Consider the following 20,369-nt stretch of genomic DNA (forward strand, 5'->3'; position numbering starts at 1 on the left):
TTTGCTCCTTTAGAGGACTAGATACACTTACCAATATGAACTTACAGAATTGCTACACATCCTGGGAAGCATGGTTGCAATGAACAAATAGATAGGTCTATTATTTTTTTAAATGGAACTTGTGGAGCTGATGTCTCCATTCCATCTCGTAAATCACTTTGGATGGACAGGCACAGAAAAGTGCTGCAGGGGCTGTGGTGCCCAGCCCAGCACCACTTCCTGGAAGACGGGAATATCACCTACATCACTCACAGCTGTAGACCTCACTGGGGCCTGCCCTCAGATTCAGGGGACTGCCTCCGGCAGGGGCTACATCCTCTCCTATTGGTCTGCCAGAATGCAAGGCTGCAAATGCCCAGCCCACAGCTCAGTTTGAAATAACCCTGACAGGCCGTCCAAATTCCAGAGCTCCTCAGGACTGGTTGAGGCATCACGGCAACCAAGTTCAGGGGCAGCCCCTCCCTCTTCCCAATCCCGCCTGCCTCATCTGTGATTACAAGTGTAACTCCTGAGAGCACACCCCAATAACCACTTGACTCAGGGTCTATTTTCAGGAAGCCAGTCTAAGACAATTGACCCCAGGAAGTGGTCCCAAAAGGCAGACTCCAAAGTGAGATGTGAAGATGATTACTCAATCGCCAGATGCCGAGAATGTTAAATTCTAGCCCCAGCAGATCTCCTATACAAAGTAAGGCTTAGAAAGGGAAAGAGTGCCATAGAGGCAAGGATGAAGCTCAAGAGCATGGCCTCCAACTCATGGAGATCAAGCTATCACTGCTGCCAATGTCTAGGAACAGAAGCCAGTGGTGAGCCCCTAATATGGCACTGCCCCTCAAGGAAACCAATAAGGTACTTTGAGGCAGGCTGACTACATTGCTTTGTAGTAGATTACAATTCAACCCCTTCCACCATGCAAAGAGCAGTGATTCATACTGCATGGGGTCTACTTATTTTCTAGAAACGGGTTTGCCTTTCCTGCCTACAGAGGCTTGGCCAGCAGAGTTATCCAAGAACCCACAGAATGTCTGATCTACCAACACGGGATCCTGTACAATATTGTTCCAATCATTGTAACAAGGCCAAAATGGTCAAGTATACTGCTCTGCCCTCTGTGGAGCAGGTTTTATTTTAGGTCACACATTTAGGACACTTTGATGGATTCCTATGTTTTTGCAGTCATTTCTGTAACCACATCCCACGGTGCTCAGGTCCTGAATTCTTTGTCTCCTATGCTCTGCTTTCCCAACCCACTAAAACTAAGAATCTGAGATCTGCAGAGTCAGTCAGGGCGACCTGTACTTAATTACACCTTTGGCAGCACAGTTAATTGTGTTTTTCTCCCCTAAGTGTTTTTCTTACTTTACCACAAGCTCAGTCACACTTTTACAAAACGACTTGATCTAACTCTCTAGGTTAGCTCTACTGGCTGTGCTTCTCTGCATATATCCACTCTGCCACACTGTTGCAGAAAGATATCTAAAATTCCCCATTTTTGCATCATTTCTGAAATTCCCAAACTGACCTCTTGGGACCTCAGGATAACTGATTTAGAACCCTAGCTCTGTCACTTTCCAGCTCTACAAAGATGTTACTCCACTTGTCCTTGCCTCAGCTCCCTGTCAATAAAGGGAAGAGAAGATGATATTACCTCACAGGACACTGTGAGGACTAAATGATCTAATCTCCATATTAGTGCAAATCCGAGTCACAATCTTATTTTCTCTGAGTTTGTGCTATGGCATTAGATTAGAAGGAACTCTTTGCTTCTGTCCAAGGCCTATTGATCAGCTTCCTTTCTCTAGCCATTACACACCTGCTGGGCTGCACGATAGTCTCTAACCCACTCACTAGCATAGGAGTTACCATAGCAGATGCAGCTAGGACACTAGCAAGCTCCCCAAGTCAGAGGTTCTCTTAATTTTCCCAAAGGTGAAAGTAAGTGAGGACATTGCAGGGTCATTTGTCAAATGTTTATTCACTTTGTGAGCTTTTTCCTAAAAGTTGTTATGAGATACTATTTTATTTTTATGCAACAACTGAAGTTGTACACCTTCCTTGTGTGTTTTCAGAACTGCTGAAGTTTCTCTCTCATGTTGTGGCTTGTTGGTGCTGAAATGACCATGCTGTACTTTTTAAACCAGACCAACCTATTCCCATATCAAGAACCTTTATGGAGTGATTAATGTTCATGTTGCATCATCCTGACTTTGTTCAAATATAGATGAATGGTAAATACATGCAAGGGCTTTTCATTCCCCAACACTCAGCTTAAAAGTCCACTCCTCTTTGCAACTTTCCCTGCTGACCTTCCCCTACCACCCCCAGACAGAGTTAAGCATTTTTTTCTCCTTGCTCCCTCAAGACTTCATGCAAACATTATCTTGAAAGACCTTAACACTTGGCTTGTTGTCCTATCAGTATTTGTTTACATGTCCCATTCAACCTCTTAAGAGGAAAGGTAATGTGTTATTCTTCTCTGTAACTCCAGCACTTAGCATAGTGCCTACTACATAGGCACTTATTGAATCAAAGCAAGAAGCTTTTAAAGTTAAGTTATATTCCATGCTTACAATTATACAAGATCACTGCTTAAACCCAATGAAATTAAGATTTAGAAATATCAAAGCATAATTATTAAATTCTGGTTAAGAGATAGTACTTTTAAAAATGCACTTGAAGGCCTTTGAAGCATAATATTTCCTGAATTCTATCTGGTGTTATTTGGGTGGCTTAGTTGTGGGTGTGTTTTTTGAAGGAGTCGTTATCTCCATGGAGTCTACAAATGCCACAGCAAGAAGGGAACCTCGAAATCATGCAACTCAACAGTGTCTATTTCCTTTCCCTGCTTTATTTTCTTAAATACTTATCATGAATTCAAAGTATGTAATTTTCATGTTTTTAGGCTCCCTTTCTACCTCAGCTGTTAGATTATAAATTCTAGGAAAGCTGGACCCTTGCTATCATGTTTACTGTTATGCTTCCATTTCCTAAACTAATGTCTGAGACACAGCAATGTCTTATTTGTCAGATGGAGGGAAAGAGGGGTAGGTGGATAGATGCATGATGGATGAATGAATGAATGAATAAGTGGCATGTGCATATGTGAAAAGGGGCTTATAGGACTTAGATTCAAGTATTCTGATTCCCAATCCAGCATCCTTTATACCCCAGCACATTCTCCATTTTTATGTGAAATAGTTCATCCCCAGAACTGAACCTTAAAAATCTCTATCTTATTCCTTTTTTGGAATCTCTGCTGTACTGCCCTAGTCCAGGGTCCAGCATTCTCACCTGTAAGCATGTTTTTGTGTCACAGACGTCCTTATTAGACGTCAGTGCACGATGGCATCAGTCAAGCATTCAGGAGGAAGAAATAGGAGGCCCTTTCTGCAGATGTCCTTAACCTCAAAAAACAAATTATAGGGGTACCCATCCATTCATTAATTTATCCAACAAATATTTAGATGCCTATAATGTGCTAAGCACTAGTGCTAAATACTTGGTTACTTCAGTAAACAAAATAAACAAAAAGCCCTTTCCTGGTAGAGCTTAAGTCCTGCTGGGAGAAGGGAATAGGAAAGACAGACCAAAAAACAATAAGTTTAATGAGCAAAGTAGATAGTTTGGCCAGACAGTAATAAGCACTATGGAAAACAGAGCAAGGCAAGAGGGATTGTGAGTGCTGGGAACTGCCATTTACCCAGGCCGCTGTGTGAAGAATGTGAGGATGCAGAGAGGAACAAAGGCACAAGCATGCAGACCTGTAGGGAAACCAGAGAAAGTTCCACTGCACATCCCTCCCGCACCCCGCACACATACACACACACATATACACATCTCACACACAGTAACAAATGACCCACCCATACGGGAAGTTACCTCATGACGAATTCAAAAGGAAGCCCTGTGGATTGCAGTGAGACAATACCTGCTCCCTAACCAACGGGCTGAGTATCTCCTCCAATGATTAGATCCTTCATAACATCCCCACCAAGGGAAAATCAGCCTCCACTCACACATTTTCAGGAATGGGATGCTTGCCCCTATCCAATACAGCCACCTTGGTTTTATACATCTGGGATAGTTCTTACTCTCTAACTCATCTCACTGAAATCTGCCTCAATAATTTCCATCCACTGCCCCAGTTCAACAAATGCACTGGAGTAAGATGTAAGGAATGTAAGCTTTGGAGCAGTCAAGGCCTAGTTTTGAGCTATAGCTCCACTGGGTGACATTCTGCAAGGCACAATTTTTCCTGAACCTCAGTTTTATCATCTACAAAATGGGGGTAACAATTGCATAATAGAGGCTCTTTAAATGTTAGTTCCTTTATCAAGGCACTAATTTGTATACTGTATTTACAAAAATAAACAAAGCATGTGCTGTCTCCATGAGGAGGCCTACTCCTCTGAACATCAACTGCTCCTTTAGCCATTTTTCCCGTATCATAGGCTGAAGTACTCTTTCCTCTAGATATGCTCTGCTTTGTCCATACATACTTGTCCCATTGCCTAACCGTCCCCTATTTACATTAATTGGGTTTAGGAAGCATCTTTTTGAAAGCTACTTTTAATCTCAGGTTGGATAGGAATAGTTTGGGTAATGGGACCATCTGGACTAAGATTCAACAGGCCATGAGGCCCTGGCCCGACTCCATACCCAGTTTCCAATTACTAAGTCAAGTAATTTTCCTTCTTGAGTACTTCCGTATTTTTATGGTTAGGGAGTTCAGTGAAATGAGTTTGCACACTTTCTGAGCTGTAGCTCAGACACCCTAAGATTCTATAAATTGGATGTAGAGGTGGAGGCAGAGGAGAGGGTATTTGTCCTCAACACCTGCAGTGACATACCAATTCTTTGAATAATTACAGCTTCAAGGTAAGAAGTGTTCTTGGCAACTTTATAAGCATTCTCACTTTATTATTTTGAAACTTCAGCAAGATTGCTAAGTGGTAATGCAAATGGCCTCTGATTAATACCAGGGAACAGTCTTTGAGCTTTCCCGCTCGCTACCATCTATAACTGTAATTGTCTCTTCAAAGAAAATTTACTTCTTAATTACAAGGTCATACACTGAAAAAGAAAATTTAATCTAGCATGTGGAATGAGTAAGATGTGTGAGTGCCTGAGGTGTGTATGTGTATGCATGTCATACGTATTTGCCTAATTTTAAGAAAATGAGTCAGAAGTCATTCAAAATCTTAACCAAGATTACATGATCAAAATTATATATTAAACATTTTAATTAAAACCCAGAGCTCAGATAACCTAGCCAAGCTCAATTTCCAAAAGCTGCCTTTGCGATAGAAACATTGCAACACCTGTTTTCAGCCTTCCAAATGTTTACCTGCACAGTGGCTGCTCAAGTGATTCTTACTTCAAGGGAGTGTGAGGGTGTATTGGGATATCTTCAGGTGGATAACTATGGGATAAGGAAAGACATATAGTTTGGGTGTTTTATCCATGAGCAAATTAGAGGAAGCCATTGCATTACATGTCCCTCAAAGTGTTTTGGGGGAAATGACTGCAGAAGAACTTGCGTTACAGCCTCCCTCTGTACAACAGCCCCTCCAAAAAGAAGTTAGGAGAGGAATTCATCTGGGGCTTAAAACAAGCCACTTCCCGCTCTGGCCTTAATTCCCTCAAGTGTGGTGGTGATGTGGGGATGGTATCATGAAGGCATGGTAGAGCTTAATCTGAGTGTTAATGAAACATGGGAGCAATTCCCAGCACTGAGAAAAACAGAAGACTCTGGAGGCAAAAGTGAGGCATCCTGAGATCAGTAGGATTCATATTCCTGGGCAAAGAAAAGAGATATCCTCAACAGAAGGGAACAGTTGATACACCTGTGACTTGTCAGGGAACTGAGCAGTCCATGGTGAATAATTCAGACCAGTGAATGAACTCAACTTTGGCCCAGAAGACCTACCTGCTCTCATTTGCTGAGCCCCATCTTCCTACCTGCAGAGCACCAATAGCAGCAGCAGTACAGGAATTGTGTTACAGAAAAGTTCTAGTTCCCCATCTCACCATCTTCCAAAATCAGAAAGAAACACTGATGCAAACCTAGGGGTGAGTTTGGCGGTCGTCCCTGCCAAGTTTGAGTTTGAGGAAATAAGCATTAGATGGAGCTCCTTAGGGGAGCAAGTACACGGGAAGTCAATAGGAATTCCCCTCCCATTCCCCTCCTTCTGACTCCTATTCCACTAAGGTTTGCTTAATAGATCCCAAAACACTGATTCATCCTCTCCCACTCCTCCCTCTTGGCTCAGTTTTCTCAGTAACAGCAGGGAGTCAAGGATCTTCCCGACCCCCAGGACCCCAGGATTGCCAGGGAGCAGATCTCCAGGACTGCGGAACAATGCATCGTTCTCCCAGTGGGCTTAGATGCCCGCCCCGTTCTCAGGAGCTGGGAATTTTGCCTCTCCAGATCTGAAAGGGGCCCCAGAGCTGTCTCCATGTTCTGTGTTCACACCAGGAAAGCCCTACTGTGAACACTGAACTGGAGAAAGTAGGCTCAGGTAGAGGCCTTTGAGAACTTCCACAGGAGACTCCAGTGCCTCCAGGTCCCGGTTTCCTTCAGTCGTGGGCTTCTAAATTCAACCTCAAGGCCAGAATACTTGTGAAAATGCCTTTGGTTTTACTAAGTGGATGGGGAGAAGGAACCAAACTAAAATGACCACGTGAAGACAGTTTCTGGTTTTGATCCATGTGGTAGTTTCCCAATTGGTGCATCCAAAATTTTTATTGCATATTTCCCCAACTTCAAATTTTCTTTTGATAGATAACTTTCCTATGCTTCAGGTGGTAAACACTCTGCCTTTAAGTGGCTCTAGAGCCCATATCAACCAGAGATTAGGAATATCAGTTTTCATGAAATTGAGAATGGGATAAACCAGCCCAAAGAAACACATGCTTAAAATGTATTTTGTTTCACATTGTATTTGTAGAAGTATTTGTATTTTAAATGCCTACTGCAGAACCTTGTGCACAGTGTCATGGACTGCATGTTTGTGCCTACAGTTGTGCATACATTGCAATCCTAACCCCTAATGTGATGGTAGTAGGAGAGGAGGCCTTTAGGAGGAGATGAGATCACGAGGGAGAGTAGCCCTCATGAATGGGACAGGGCTGTTATAAAAGGGACCCACAAAGTTCTTGCCCTCTCTACCATTTAAGGATACAACATGAAAACGGCCTGTCTGCAAACCAGAAAAGAGCTTTCACCAGAACCTGACCGTGCTTGGCACCCTGATCTCAGACCCAGCCTATGATATTCTGTTATTCTGAGTAAGACATCCATTTAGATAAGAAATGGTGATTAAATGAATGATCTCAGTTGCTTTCCAAGTCTTCCCATAGCCTACAAAGCCATACTTGATCTCGCCCCTGGCTAGATCTCCCTGACCTCAACTATTAGCAGGTTCCTATTCTCTTGCTCTGCTACACTGGCCTTCTTGCTATTCCTACATCAGGCAGCATGATCTGACTTCCAAGACTTGCTCTTTTCTCAGCGTGGGCCACTCTCCTCCTAGAAATCTACATCCTCCCTCCCAAAGGGTTCAGCAAGGTCTTCCCTGGCCAAACTAGCTGAAATAGCAGCTGCTCTCCCTCCATCCCCCTGGCCGGCTTGACTTTTTATCATCATATTAATCACTACTTGGCATTATGTTACAAAGCTTTTCATTATTTTGCATCTGACTCTTCGGCTAAAACATAAGGTTCATGAGGCCAGGACTTCAGTTCTTGCTTGATCCTCAGTGCCTGAAGTGGTACCTGGCATACAGAGGCCTCTTAATAAATATGCGTTGAATCAATTCTTAAAAACTAGCAAGTGAATTTTTTTAGTTTTGTTTTTCAGATACCATGGTAACCAATTTCATGTATACTATCTCAAAAATGTCTTCTCAAGCATTCTCTCTTTATTACCCCTTCCATCTCCTTCCACCTGTCTTCCCATCTGTTAATGTAGTTTACTGCCTAACTACCTTTGATTTCAAAGAGTGTTGTCTGGTTTTCACCCATAGAATTTATCACATTATATTTGTTTCTTCTTGTCCATACTTGTCTCTCCCTAGATGTTATGCTTCTAGAAGGCACCAGCATGTTCTTGTTCATCTATTTTTCAAGAGCTAGAACCAATTCCCAGGCTTATAGGAAGTGTTCTTCACGTATTTATTGAAGGCATGAATAAATGAGTGAATGACATTCCAGGCAACGAGAAAAGATTAAGCGGAGGAAGAGAGAAGACAAATACTTGACATTTTTTTTGGCTCCCAGAGGTCAAGTATTTGCAAATGGAATTTACAATTCCAGTTCGTTTGGGCTTGAACCAGTCTCTCCCACTTAGAAACTCTGTAGTCTTGAGCAATTCCGTATTCTAAGCTTTGGCTTTCCCTCTCTAAGCCAAGAATAGATCCACCTGCTCCTAGGATTAAGTAACATAACGTAGGTAAGTATCTGGCATGCCAGCTCCTTTCCTGTTTCCTTCTACATGATGCAAAATGGCTCCACATTCTCAGGGCATGACAACCAATCTTTTTGGGACTGTGGGACTGTGGGACTGGGGAGGGGTGAGAGAATGGGGACAGAGAAGCTGATTCCCCAGTTGTCTCTATAATGGGTTTCTCTACAAGTGAATTTTGTCACTTTCACATCTGTGACAACAGATGCAATTCCCAGGCCAGGGGGAGTTCCTCCGTATTGCTGTAGCATTGAGGGGTCCTTCAACCTGCACCCACAAAGACATCCACGGCTTTTCCATGATGGCACAAGGAAAGCCCGTCCCTCACCACCTTCCAGAAAGCAAGACACACACAGATTTCTCCATTGGACCTTTCTTCAAGTTGAATTATCTGTCAAATAACAGAATCTTAAGGGGCCTTGGGAGGGTCTATCCTTAGTCCAGCATTTAAAAATTCTCTCAACATTTATTTCTACTTTAGGTCTTTGACTTTTTTTCATCTCAAAAGAAGATTCTTCTTCTGCTGCATGAACTATTTCTACCTGTAATCTCACAATCGTGAAAGGATTTCTTCAAAACTAAATTACAGTTTTGCTTGTAGAGTTTTTTTTTAGTGGTGGGGGGGTATCTTAGGGGACCAACTAATACCATCTCTCCCATTTGAGGTCCGAATTTATTAAGAAAGAAATACTAGAGTCAAACAGGAGTCTTAATATCAGCATTATTGTTGGGAAAGTGGTGTTGGAAAATGTGAGACAAGAGGCCTATGTGAGTTTCTACTCTTTTCCCTAAGTTCTAGAACTTGAGACCCAAACCTGAGGTAGGATGGGTCTGACAACTTCCAGCTCCAAGGAGCATCATTACTTGCCTCATTAAGTGTGGAGAATCCAAGAAACAAAGGCCACTCCTGAGTAGCATTGCTTTTCCCATCCAAATGAGAAATGTCCGCCAAAGTAAATTTTCACTGACACCAATTAGGGCCGGAGCCAGGAATCAGACCTATACTTCTAAGGGGGTACAAGTTCCTGTGTTATGGTCTGGCAGGAAGATGGGGGGAGGGAAGGATACGCTTTGGTGGATCCCTGCCCTGATGGTTCCCTGCCCTCCTGTGCATTATTCTTGAGAGTATAAGCAAGTACGTGGCCTCCTTCTATGCAATCCTAATTTACACACCAATTCCTTTAGTTTTTCCTCACATTACTTTTTTTAGAACCATATTATTTTTATCAACCCATCCCTAGATCCTGTCTAAATTCCATATTTTCTGAGTCATAGATCCCAAAAAAAATAACTTCTATGGCTAAGATCAACTCTCTGAGAATTAGAAAGATTTTCCAGCAATGGAAAAACCTACCACACTGTGTCTAATACGTAACTTGTGACCCACTGTGACTCTGAGCTCTTCCTTGTTATTCTGTAAATAATTTATTCCTCTCTCCTGAGTGACTACTTTGTACTTTTGCTAATGGTCTTCACCTATCCATTTGGCCAAGCCAAAGGGACAAGAACATTCCTAATTGTAACCCAGGGGCTGCTTTCTCATCAATTTATATCAGAAGCTGATTTAATGAGTATAGCTGCCATTCGTGTATCTAAAATGTTAATTAACTGCTGAATACTCCAACTTTTTCTATTCACAAAGGAGAGGAGAGCCCCCCTGAATAGCTCTATGTGTCTGACCAGGTTCAGACCCTAATTTCTCAAGGCCATGTGAGCACATGAGCAGTTCTAGAAATGAGTGCTATGATTTCAAGGACCAAGAGATGAAAGAGAGGAAGGTCTGACTAACAAGAGAGAGAAGGTGATCTACTGAGGGTAGAAAGGGTCAAACACTTCATTGTCCTTTGCAACTAATAACAAGCATGGTAACAGTGCTAATGACCCCCCTACATAATATTACTCCCTGAGTCCTTCCTTCACATGAGGAACCTTGAGTCTATTTAGTTACCTTGGTGATTAAAGAGGCAGCTGATGTTAGGGAGACCAAGAACTGACCTTGGTATCAATCTTCTGGTGCTACCATTCTTAGAGCCATGGCCTTGGGCAAATCACCTTGTCTCTCAGAGCTTCATGTTCTCATCTGGAAGGTGGGCATGATAATACCTGTGTCACAAGGTCGTTGTATTGCTTAAGTGGGATGCAAAAGCACTTTGGAAACTGAAGAACTACACAAACTGAAGCTATCATTATTATTATTGCTAACAACAGTTATTATTCCATCATCCCTACAAGGCATACAAAGGGATGAATTTTACAATATTATAATACCCACTTTACAGATGAGAAAACAGAGGTACATAGGCCTAAGGGATTATAATTTTAGAAAATATCATGAGTTTCAGAATCAGGTGGACTTGAATCTGACTTACTAGCTGTATGACCTGGTGGTAGTTACTTAACTTCTCTGAACTTGTTTTCTTCAATAAAATTGTTTTTTTGTGTGTGTGAATTACCTGATATAACACAAGTGAACACCTGATACATTATCTGATACTTGACAAGTGTTCAAGAAATGATAGCTGTTAAAATTATTTAACCAGTTCTGTTCTACATAGTAAGCTTGTTTGAACCATCCTTATTTTATTGAAAATTCTAGGACTCTGTTTAATCTGTTTTTCTGTTATTGCTGAAAGACCATGATATGTAGAGCCCTTAACTACTCTGACTTCTTGAATTAATCTTTTCTTCACATAATACACTGCCAAAAATTCGAGAGGCAGTCACACAACAGGAAGTTTAGGAGATTGTGCTTTAACTGGACAAGCATGAACAGTTTCCCCTCTGGATAACCATCGCTCTTATTAGTAGTAATGTTTAAAGGACAAGTTAATTGCTCTCTACTCTATACTATGTAGGACAAAAGGATATAAATCTTTTAATGAAGGAAAAATTGGTGTAACAGGAGCTTTTGCAAATGCAAAACAAAAGTCTGGGAGCAGAATGACAGGGCACTCCGGCCCTTCCTCTGGTTCTTCCAGAATCACAAAAAGGAAGAACTTAGTTGAGACTGGGTAAGAGTGAGTGTGGCCCATGGTTCCGGGCACTATGACTGTCAACTCCCTTCTGCCGGCTGTCTGGCTTCCCCACACCTCTCTCATGCTGCTGCGATGGGATGACACCATTTGTCAAATGACATTGGAGGTGATTTCATTTAAAACTTATTCTGAGCTTCCTGGAAAACAGGGACCTAGTGTGTCAATATTTAGGCACAACCTAAAGCAGGGTGCCCTGCTCTTACCTGGGCAAAAGAACAGTGTGTGTTTGTGTGTGTGTGCATGCTTACATGTGTGCATATGATGTGTTTATGGAAGTATGTGCTGTGTCCATATGCACATGCATGTAGATTTGTATATGCAAACACACCCAGCTTACACTCCTCTGGAGCCCTGATTGCTAGTCCAGAGAGCAGTGAAGTAAAAGGCTGAGGTGAGGAGGTTAGGAGCCCAGATCTATGGGGTAAACCTGGCTTAAGGAGGCTCTGGTCTTGGCTGCCTCTTGTGGATCCCTCTGCCCGAGATACTCTGCCTTTTCCTCTTTGCCCAATGGATACCTCATCCTTCCCCTCTCCAGTCAACTGACCTTTCCCAATGAAAGTATCCTTGGCCTCTAGGACTTGATCAAACTCTTCCCTATTATAAACTCCAAAATCAGTTGTGTTCCTCTCCTCTGAGAAAAACATCTCCCCTTTGTAGCATTTATCAGGAATGTGTTTTACATTTATTTGAGTGATTGACCAGTTTGTCTCACTCACCAGGCTGAAAGCTTCATGAGAATGGGACACGTTTGTTATTGGTTACCACTATACCTAGGCACTTTGGATTTCCCACAACAATAGTTCTTGAATGAATGAATGAACAAATGAACCAATGATTTACTGAATCAATGAACTGGTGATCTTCTCTTAAAGTCTTTTCCTCACTTATAAAATGAGAACCATAAAGTCTTTTCCATCTGCCTCATAGACAAGATACTGGACTACAAAAGCATAAGATCAGAATGGAGCTATAGTTCCTGAAAACTACTTAGGAAATCTGGAGCCTGGTGGCCTTAATCGCAGCTCTGTTCCCTAGAGCTTCTGATTTAATTGGTCTGGAAAAGGCCTCAGCATTGGAATTTGTTGCAAGTTCTTTGGGTGATTCTATAGTGTAGCAAGATCCACATGCTTGGTGCTTCAGAGAACCTCAAGCCGAGTCTTTCCTTGTCTCTGCCTTCCCCCTTGTCTGGTGGGCAGAGAGAGCCTGCAAATAGATCCTTACATCAGAATATGTCAAGGACTGAAATGCAAATTTTTACTAGCAGCTATACAATTAAATAAAGAGAAGGAAAACCTTCTCTGCTTGGGTAGGTTGTTTAGGGACGACCCTAAAGGGGCCATGCCATGAGCTCCCTGTTGTCACGGAATTCAAAAGTCACCAGGGAAATCCAGGGAGGCCTTCTAGCCCAGAGAGCAAACAGCAAGTCCGAAGATGCAGAGTCATGAGAGGGAATGTAGATCAGAAACTTTGCTACATCTAAGAGCAGAAATGACATAAGCTCTGAGATGATACGGAAAATGATGCCAGAGAAGGCAGCCTGACTTGTGCTCTTGCTGGAGGAAGGCACTCCTAAAACTCTTTGACAGAAGAAAGGCTCAGAATAATGGCCAACTGAGAGGGAAAATGTGAAAGAGAGCTTTAAAAAATCAGCTCCCAGTGGCTCCGTGACTCAAGCAGCCGGAACAGGTGGTTTAGACCAGTGGTTCTGCAGATGCGGTCCCCCAACCAGCAGCATCACATCACCTGGGAACTGGTCACAAATGCAAATCCTCAGGCTTCTCTCTAGAACTACAAAGTCAGAGACTCTGGGGATGCAGCCCAGTCATCTCCGCTTTAACAGACCCTCCAAGGGGATTCGGATGCATGCTACAGTTGGAGAACTACTGGTTTGTGGGACGTCCCCAGATGGTTGTAGCTTTTTTTTTTTTTTCCTTTGGGGTATAATTCACAGAGGCTGATACAAGGGATTCTTAAAAAGTGCATTTTATGTATTGGCAAATACACATGGCTTTTGACATATTCAAGGGGCTTTAAGTCTTAAGGAGCTTCTCCTTCAGGGAGTCGGAGCTCTGCCAGCAAGAACAGTGCCTCCTGTTGCAGGACAGGTGCTTCTGCCTAACAGTGAAGAGGAGGAAGCTTCGCTCAGGGCACCAGGGCAAGCCTGGGACCTCCTCCCCCACAGCCTGCCAAGCCTGCCTATGGGTCTGGCGATCAGGACAAGGCAAGATTCCCACATACAGAATTAGATCTTGGAAACAGGTTAGTTATCTTGGACAGAGTTAGCACAGAGGAATGTTATCACTGTACAGATCTGCGTGCAAATCTAATGAAACTGAATTGAAACCATACTTCAAAGAGAAAGCCACCAGTTAGAGAGTAGAGGAATTATAGGATGTGTTTGCTATTCCTTGCACAGAAAACTCAGGAACTGGGTTTCTGTAGATTGTCTGAAGTCAACTTCAGACAATCACCGTCCCCCACTTTCCTGGGTACTTACAGCTTTCAGGGAATACTTCTAGATGAACAGGCCTTTTGCAATCACCTATTGAAAGGAGGTCACACAAATCCCCAGAGACACTTGTGTTGTTTTATTTTTGAAAGGCAGCCTCTAATTACCCCATGAAATGACTGAATCAGCAGGGCCCTATGGTGTTGCATGACAACTGTGAAGGAAGCACTGGATGTTATGTAAATATTCTTCTCTCTCACCCAGGTCATTAACTTCTAGCGATCATCTATTTGGCTGTTGCCCTTTCTACATTGATCTGACTACTTCTGTGGTATAGGGGGAGACAGAGAGGTGTGAACTGGATGGACCTGAGTGGGTCCAATGCTGTCAGCTAGATGACCTGGGACCGGTCATTTCAGTTCTCTGAATGTCAGTTATCTACAAAACGGGGAAAATAGGGACCAGCCATTTTCATGTGGATAGAGGGAGATGATGTTAATGAAAAACTAGGACAGTGCCTGGTCCACTCTAAGATATCAATACATGCGGGGCTTTTCCTTTCCTTGAGTTTGTTGTGGGGATTACCTGAGGTCACACAGGTGGAAGGGGCTGTGAATGCTCTGAATGGCATACACAAGTGTTGGCTGTTACTATCCTTTCTCTTCTCTTTCCGTCTCATTTTTACCTCTAAGCCTTTCTTTACCATAGTTTATGGTTTTTTTTACAGGAATTACACAATGTTAGCTTTAAAAAGGCACTCACCAATCCAAGTTGGTGCAGTCACTATGGAAAGCAGTAGGGAGGTTCTGCAAAAAACTAAAAATAGAATCATCATATAACCCAGCAATTCCATGTCAGGGAATTTACCCAAAGGACACAAAATCACTGATTCAAAAAGACACATGTACCCCTATGTTTAATGCCACATTATTTACAATAGCAAAGACATGGAAGCAACTAAAGTATCCATCAACAGATGAATGGATAAAGAACAGGTGGTACATATACATAATGGAATATTATTCAACCATAAAAAAGATAGAAATCCTGCCACTTGCAACAACATGGATGGACCTAGAGGTTATTATGTTCAGTGAAATAAGTCAGGCAGAGAAAGACAAATACCATATGATTTCACTTACATGTGGAATTCAAAAAAACAAAACAAAACAAATAGACTCATAGACACAGGGAAGAGATACCATGTATATCAAGGAGGAAGACTTGGGGTAGATAGGTGAAATACATGAAGGTGAAAAAGAGGGACAAAATCTCAATTATAATATAGTCATGGGGATGAAAGTACAGTATAGTGAATATAGTCTATAATACTGTAATATCTTTCTATGTTGACAGGTAGTAATTATACTTATTGGGGCTGCATTTAATGTAAATAACTACCAAATCATTATGTTGTATACTTGAAACCAATATAATACTGTATATCAACTATACTTCAATTAAAAAAAAGACACCCACCAAGTATCATGCCTGACTTTCCCCTTTTTTACTATTAAGCAAATGCAGCTCCAAGTAGTTGCCTGTGGTTTAGGGGGCTTTGTAGTTGATTGTAGAATCTGGTCTAGCTTTTGAGCCCAGCTTTGCTGGATGCCACACCTTGCCTCCCTGGGAGAGGCCCTGGAGATCCTAATGTTGTATCTGCAAGGGACTTGTCCAAGGTCACACAGCAAATACAGGAAGCACCAGGGTTAAACTCACATCTCCCGATGCTCAGGCTCCAAGTTCTCTGCTCCTATATGTGTTTCTGCCACACTTTACCGAGCCAGGGGAGGCAAGAACTAAATCACCCTTTCCCAAACTATTACCTAGGAATCTCTAGGTTGTCAAAGAAACCTCGGAGGTTGCCTTCTTTGTGGAGCTTCTAATCCCGGAGTTGAGTGGGGAGAATGGTGGGGGTAAGTAGTAGGAGGAGATCTTCAGGAGCTTAGTTCCTGTTTATCCATTTAGTCCCTGAGGCTATAATATCCATTTAGAAAGATTAAGTCAAATGGGACTGGGGACAGAGAAAAGGGGAGCTAAAAGGGGGAGGCAGAGAGACAGAAGCAAGTGGAATTCTCTAAGCATCAGAATAAAGAACCTAAAACATTACTGATTCTCAAATGGGTCTCACTTCCTGAAGACATGCTGCTCCTTGAGAAATCTCAGGCAGGTGAAAGCAGCTTGGGCGATTCCGCTTTTTGTACACAAACCTGGCTTTTCTTTGCAACATTCTCAGGTGCACTAGAGGCCCTGGGAAGAGAGGGGGCTTTTTCAAAAGACACTTCCACCTCCTAATCCCTGAGCCTACAAACCAAATATTGATCTATTTAGTAAACCAGCCTGTGGGAGGAGAGATTGTAAAGCCCTGTTTACTCAGCAGTTGGGCCCCCCTGACAGCTGTTCAATAGGGGATTATGATGTCACAGTGGTAATTACACTATAAACAAGGGATGGGGGAGAATAAAGCATGAAAGGAAACTGTGGGGCTGGTTACCAAGCAACACAAAATGTGGAGCCTGAAACCCGACAGGCACGTGAGATTCCTTGCCAGCCTCCCAGATGTCCTCACTTTATGGCCAATGCTCAGTTTCAGTTTCAGTTTGTTTATTTGCCCTTCTCCAGTCCCAAATGCGGGGCTGAGAATGTTGGAAAGAGAGGGAGAAAGAGAGCAATGAGAAATGGGGAAAGGAGGGACGGGCTCTCCTCCTGGAATGTAAACTGTCAGGAGAAAGCTAAGAGGCTTGGTCTTTTCTTCAGTAAGATACAGAGGTCAGTGTCCAGGGAAGGAGCCAAGTCAGGTATACCGGCCAAAGACAACTAGGAAAGTGAGCCAGGGGAGAGAGAGAGAGAGAGAAAAGGAACAGAAAGTGAGAAGGTGAACACGGTTCAATGGGAGAAAGAGAAGGAAGACTCCATTGCCGATCAGCCCTGGGCCTAGAGGGGCCCTGGGGCCCCCACTGCCACTGCCCCACCTAGTGGTTGCCCCACACCTTCCCTCGTTCCTCCAGAGAGGAAGCGCTCCCTCCAGAGCCAGGCAGCCCTGCCTTTCTTCGGGCAGCTTTATGAGAAAGTTCTCAAATTGGGCTGACATTCAGCTTCCTTGGCCTAGACAGCTCTCCTCGCTCCCAGGAAAAGTGACTCAGAGCCCCACAGAGATCTGCAAACGACGACAAGATACCCCATGTTTCTCCTGTGTTTTTCCTCTCCTGGATTCTCATTCCCACTGGTGGTTTTCTCAACAGTATGTTTTTTTTTTTTAGATGAAATTGTTTCTTACTCAATCCCCTGAATAATTTTCAATTTGTCGATACTCCTCTTATAATCAAGGATCTGAAACTAGTCACACCCTTCAGGTGAGGTCTGACCTCACAGAACTACGCAGGAGCAACCAAACGCAGCTCCCTCAGCCCTGCCCCCCACCCCCGCCCCCCGGCCCTCTTCGCAGGGAGCTCGGGGGGTGCTGGAGATGGCTGGCGCTGGTTCATGAGAGCTGACTGTTAAACGTTCAGGAATTCTCTGAGCTGGTTTAAATCACTGGTAGCTTGAAATCTGCCATGGTGACGGTATTTACACCACAGATCCTGTCCAACACAACAGGTGGGGGCTCCCCCTCCCCTCCCTCCAGAGAGCAGGTCTGGCAAACCGCTGTTCCTGGCCAATCACATCTGGACCTCTTTGGGGATTCAGTGATTCATAGAGGGTCAGAAGAAACCTATAGCCAGAGATTCCTACAAACCACAGGCCTCCATACAAAAGCTACAGAAGAAGGATCCACCCCAGTTAGAGCTAAAGGACATGGAACACGCTTTTAATTTCCCCTGACTGTCTTCCATCTATAGTGACCATCTTTGCTGACTGAAACATTTCTCTTGGGACTGATTTATATTCTGGCCACACAAAATCCCACAGGGCACTCCCGGGGCCAGATGCTGAATGACCAGGCTGAGCAGAACAAGAGTTCGCTGAACTGAATTGCAGAAGTTGGTGCTGCTGGCATGGGCACAAACACAGCAGCTGCTACAGTCAGTGACTTTTCTGCAGCCTTGGGAATGTTGTCAAATTTCTTCTCCTAAATTCTCATAATAACTGTCTAGAGTGGCAGTTTGATGACAAGGCTAGTTTCCAGTCCTGGCTCAGCTACTCCTTGGTGTTTGATTGGAAGCCCATCCCTGTCCCTCCCTGGGCCTCAGTTTCCCTACCTGTCAGCTGTGAGGATTGAGTCTTAGGACCTCTAATTTCAGAAGACTTTGCAGCTGACTCCAGCATGGACCGCACACAGCACTGATATTCTTACAAGCACCGTGAGCCGAACTCGGTATTGGGTGAGCAGCTTTTTTCCACAAGTTGATTCTCACTGTGTGGACTAGTTTCCCGCCTCCACTCCTCCTGTTGTCCTGGGGATTATTTGTTTGTTGTGACTCTTCTCAAATGCACTACAAACGCTGATGAAATTGTCCTCAATCTTGCAGTCTTGGGCCACCTTATCTCCCAGAGAATCTTACCAAGTCTGGCTGATTTTAAGGCACTTCCCTTGCCCTAGCAACCAAGCCTCAGACATAGCAGAGGTCTTGGGTAGTTTGGCAACACCTTTATCCCTCTGCAAAGATCCTCTCTGGCTCTTACCTGAGCTTTTCTCAAGAGAAACTACACAAGGCTGTTTTCTTTTGTCAAAATTATGAGAACTTAGGAAGCATGCCAGAGCTGCTGCTTTGAATCCTCAGAGCACATTCCTTTCAAGTGTCCAGGTTTTGATGTTAAAAAGTTTACCATCACTTGCCAGCCCACTCTGATCTCCTCTCCCAGTATGGCACCAGCCACACTGGCCACCTGCGCAGCATCTTCACACTTCCTGCTCCCACTTTCTGGATTGCTCTTCCCAAGCCTGTCCCTATGACTTGTTTCCTTTGAGTGTTTCAGTGTTATATATATATGCCAGGCTTTCCTCTGATGACTCAGATTGAATAGCAGCCCCTCCACATCCTTCTCTAATCCCCTCCCAGTTTAATCAGTCATACTGTCACCATCTGACCGTGATGTAGTCATCCGTATTTAACCCTTCCCCAACATGTTAGATCCATGAACACAGAGATTTGTTTTGTTCACTTCTTAATTCCCAGTGCCTTGTACAGTATCTGGCACTTAATAGATATACTAAAAATATTTGCCAAATAAAATAATGTATGTACAATCCTTATTATTTGCAGAGTCCATGTTTGTGGATGCACCTACTCCCTAAAATGTATTGGTAACCCCAAATCAATATCTGTAGCATTTTCATGGTCATTCACAGACATGTGCAGAATGGAAACAATTTTGAGTTCCCCCATGTACCCGTTACCAGCTGAAGTTGAGCAGAATAATGATCTGCCTTCTTGTTTCAGTTCTCATACTGTAAACAACTGACCTATCTGAAGTCTATTTGGTGTCATGCTTTTCACATCTTTGTGCTTTTTGTTGGTGACTTTGCTGTTTAAAATGGCCTCTAGTGTAGTGTTGCCTGGCATTCCTCAATGCAAGAAGGCTGCAATGTTCCTGATGTGGAAAATACACATCTTAGATAAGTTCTATTTACAGATGAGTTACTTTGCCATTGGCCAGGGGTTCAATGTTAATGAATCAATGAGATTTATTAAGTATGCTGTCCTTATACAGAGAAATGCATCAAACAAGGTTATGTATGGATCAATCGATGAAAATGTTGTGGCCATTTTCAAATGTGACAGGCTCACATTTCTCATGTAGTTCTCAGGACGTTGAAACAGCCCACCAACTGCCCGATCCATTCTCCTACTGTTGGACGCTGAACTCACAGAAAATTCTGAATTATACTATGGGCAACTTTTTTTTGTTAATGTAACTTTTCCTTCTTCTTAAGTTTATTCCTTTACAATGTTACAACAAACTCTCAGGAGTAGAATTACTAATTCAATGGATACGAACAGTTGTATGGCCCTGACAGTAAGTTTCAGTAGTAGTAATGAGAAGAGACTCCTTAGCAGACACTCATCTGGGTATATGTGCACCAGCTTAGAGGTTCACCAAGTGATTGACCCCATTCTCCTGCAGCTTACGACTTCTCAGAGAACTCACACTTGGGAGAAGCCTTAGCAATCACCTCATCGTATCAAGGAGAGACATTGAGGCTGGAGGCAAAAAAATGAGTTGTCCAAGGCAATATGACTAGATAGTGCCAGATGAGGACTAGACCCCAGGCCCACTGACACTCAGATCAGTGTTCTTCTTACCACTCCTTGGCCAGAAAGAAAAGTATGGTATTCGTACCAGGAATTGACCAACTTCATCAAGCTTTTAATCTGATAGTTTATTTTCCCGAGAAATTTAAACATGCTATTCTGTTTATGCCTCCCCTTTTTAATTTCTCTGTTCATATAGTGACAAGCAGGATAAGAAGAGGCTCTGT

The 20,369-nt window shown here is 43.1% G+C and overlaps 1 long non-coding RNA gene across 1 annotated transcript in view; it reads right to left on the reverse strand.

Annotated features, from left to right (window-relative positions):
• Nucleotides 1-19,435, reverse strand: part of LOC130683025 (uncharacterized) — an 81,505-nt gene extending 62,070 nt beyond the window's left edge. Inside the window, exon 1 of the long non-coding RNA XR_008996587.1 lies at nt 18,148-19,435. This is a non-coding gene — a long non-coding RNA (uncharacterized LOC130683025). The remainder of the gene's footprint in view (nt 1-18,147) is intronic.
• Nucleotides 19,436-20,369: the final 934 nt, after the last annotated feature.

Source organism: Manis pentadactyla, chromosome 3 (assembly GCF_030020395.1).
Source record: "Manis pentadactyla isolate mManPen7 chromosome 3, mManPen7.hap1, whole genome shotgun sequence".
NCBI lineage: Eukaryota > Metazoa > Chordata > Mammalia > Pholidota > Manidae > Manis > Manis pentadactyla.